The 3387-nt window shown below is 54.0% G+C and overlaps 1 pseudogene; it reads left to right on the forward strand.

Annotated features, from left to right (window-relative positions):
- Positions 1-534: 534 nt before the first annotated feature.
- Positions 535-2455, forward strand: LOC746020 (ankyrin repeat domain-containing protein 33B-like; annotated as a pseudogene).
- The last annotated feature ends 932 nt before the right edge of the window (positions 2456-3387 follow it).

The following is a 3387-nucleotide window of genomic DNA, read 5'->3' on the forward strand; positions in this document are numbered from 1 at the left end:
CTGTTTAATTCTCACTGTAGAAAGATGTCCCCTTTGAATGACATTAAAAATTCACCAGAAAAGTGAAGAATAATAGTTAAAATGTCACATAAGTAACAAGAGTGTCAAAACATAAAGTGTTCTCAAAGGTTAAAGTACGTATTTGAGATAGAGAATAAATAAGAGTTAATTAATTAGACTTCATTAGGGGAAAAGACTTTTCTAAAATCTTCCATAATAATAGAAGATATTAATTACAATAATTAAAATATACAAAAAATAAAAGCATTAAAATAGTGAAAAAATTTAAAAAGGGTAAACTTGAAAATTATTTAATTTTTAATCTCAAAAATCAGAAAGTGATTTATCAATGTCTTAAAAAATTAAAATAAAAACAAACTTAATAATGTAAAAGAAGGGAAGTTTCCACCGGGCTGGGTGCCAGAGCTAGGGCTTCCCTGAGGACGCAGAAGCAAGAAGCAGGGACCTTGGCACGCACCAGACTTTCCCGCCTGACAGAGCCTAAGCCCCCCGCCCACGCCTCAGGCCGCCGGCATGGTGCTGCTGGCTGGGACCCAGCCACAGGGTGGCGGGGAGCGCTGCGTGACCCTGCCACCGCCGTCCCCACTCCTAGGCACACAGGTCGAGGAGGACCGTGCTGACTGCAAAGAGTTCCAGGACTTCTCCAGTCTGCCCGACACCCGCAGCATCACCTAGGACGACTCTTTCTACCCTTTCCAGGAGGAGGAGGAGCATGGTGTCGAGGGCTTGGAGCGCGTCCTGGAGGAGGGCGTCCTGGAGGAGGGCGTCTTGGAGGCGTGGGGCTGCTGCAGACGTTGGTGCGGCGGGGGGTGAGCGTTGAGAAGACGTAGGAGCTGACCACAATGGCTAGACCGGCCTTGATGTCGCCTGCTACCACGGCTTTGTGGATATACCCTGGTGGCCTTAGCTGAGTGCCACCACATCGAAGTCAACTGGCAGGACAGGGAGGGGAACGCAACCCTAATCATAGCTGCACAGGCAGGAGCTGCCCCTGGCCCCATGGGCACAGTTGCCTTAGACACTGGCTCTCAGCCTTGCGCTTCCTGCGTCAGCATCACCTGGGCTGGTTCTTTTGAGCTTTAACACAGATCTGGTGGAAACACAGGCTGCCAAACCCGGCCGCTGGAGTCTTTCTTTGAATAGGCCTGGGGTGGGGCCCAAGAATGAGCAGAAGAACAGGTTTCCTGGTGTGGCTGATGCCACTTGCCCAGGGATCCCGCGTTGAGGACGGAGGGCTTTGGTTCATGCCTGATGATGGCCAGGAACCCTTCTCAGTAGGCATTGAAGACCAGCAGAGTCCCAGACCCCAAGAGAGATGTCGTCAGACGGACACAGAGGCATCACGGAATTAAAGTGAAAATGAGGAAAGGAGCTGAGCATCTGCTTCATGACTTTCCTGCGCTGTTTTACTAAAGAGGCTGTTCTGGCCCAGTCAGGGCATTCTATCATCACCAACTACTTGTTGAACTATGTCCTGGGTCTTGACCTTGAAGGATGGATGCGTTCGGGTTGAAAGCTGCCATGCAGGGTGGAACCAGTGGCATCCGAGCTCTGAGCTGGCAGGGGCGGGTGTCCACGCGAGGGTCCCCGCCGTAGGATGCTGCCAGAGGAGTGGCCACTTACACGTCCGCCTCATGCAGAGGCTCCTGGAGCGCCCCTGCCAGCAGCGGTTGGGGAAAAAGTACCAGCTTGAGCTGCCTCCGCTCCACGAGAGGGCGCCAATGATCGAGGGCTCGAAGAACTGCCTGCAGAGGGTCAGGGACTGCGAGCAGTCCGCGCTGACGCCGCGCTCCACCTGTGGCCCGGAGGACCGGGGCGCCCTGGACCACATGGTCAGGATGACCACCAGCCTCTAACAGCCCCGCCGTGGCCCTCGCGTGCCAGACCGTGTGCCCCCAGAGCTCCCTGTGCGTGGGGAAGAGGCGACTGGCGGTGCAGGAAATCCAGACGGCTCAGGAAATTCTGGCGACGCGGCGGGGGGTGGGGAGGCAGGCGCAGGAGGCGGGAGAAGCGGAGGGCGCAGAGCAGCACAAGCGGCCCTGCCCAGAGGCCGCGGGTTCCCGGGAGGGCTCCCCAAGAGCCGGCCTCCCACCTGTCCCGCTGCCAGGGTCCTGGGGCTCTGCCGACCCCGCCCCACGGAAGGCCAGTCTCCTGTCCCTGCAGCGCCTGTGGCGGAGCAGCTTATGGCCCGGCGTGGTGGTGCCCCGGATCCGCCTCAGCAAGGCGCCCGCGCCCACCTTCCAGCCCCAGAGGCCGGCGTGGAAGGGCAGCACCAAGGACAGTGGCCACCTGCGGATACCCAAGTGGCCTTACAAGGTGGCCACGGAGGAGAAACCGGAGGCTGAGGAGGCCAAGAAGAAGCGCCAGGCCAAGGTGCAGGAGAAGGGCCCGCCGCCCTGAAAGAAGAGGAAGTGAGAATCCGCGGGTGCTTGACACGGGGTTCGAGGGCAGGGGGAGGCCGCGGGGCTGGGCACCATGGCCGCTCCGGGGACCACCAGGCGGCGCGCGTTTCCACGCTGTCTTTCCAGAATGCTCCCAGGAAGGGGCTGGGGGAGCCACATCGATTCGCCTGATACCAGCCACCCTAGCAATCAGTACACCTAGCGGGCATGTTGCCTAAAAGGCTCCCTTTAGAGAACCTCAATTAAGATGTTTTTAAAGATCGATTTATTAGGCCGGGGGCGGTGGCTCACGCCTGTAATCCCAGCACTTTGGGAGGCCGAGGCGGGCAGATCACCTGAGGTTGGGAGTCTGAAAGTAGCCTGACCAACATGGAGAAAACCTGTCTCTACTAAAAATACAAAATTAGCCGAGCATGGTGGCACATGCCTGTAATCCCAGCTACTCAGGAGGCTGAGGCAGGAGAATCGCTTGCACCCAGGAGGCAGAGGTGGCAGGGAGCCAAGATCGCGCCATTGCACTCCGGCCTGGGCAACAAGAGCCAAACTCCGTCTCAATCAACAAAACCTCAATTTATTAAAGAGTATTTTCTCTGTGATTTTGTATTTTTAATTGTTATCCAATTTGTCAAGTTTTACAAGTGATAGGGCCCCTTGTATCCAAGACAGTTTTACTACACTTGCCTGAAGACCCTGTATTTAAAATACTGTTTCTAGGAATACATATTTATAATATCTATAGGAGTTTACACAGAAATCATGGGATTCTCTCCTTTTTGGCTGTTTGTTTTGGTCTTTTCTTCCTATTGTGGGTGCACATGCACACTGCATGTTTTTATTAATTAGATTAAGTGATGCCGGATATTTCTCTTTGATGGAGGGATTGACTCATTCAGCCACATGATCAAGTAAGAAAGAGATATCATATTTTATTGTATCTTTTTAGAAAGTATTATCCATACATATT

This window comes from Pan troglodytes, chromosome 9 (genome assembly GCF_028858775.2).
Source record: "Pan troglodytes isolate AG18354 chromosome 9, NHGRI_mPanTro3-v2.0_pri, whole genome shotgun sequence".
Lineage (NCBI taxonomy): Eukaryota > Metazoa > Chordata > Mammalia > Primates > Hominidae > Pan > Pan troglodytes.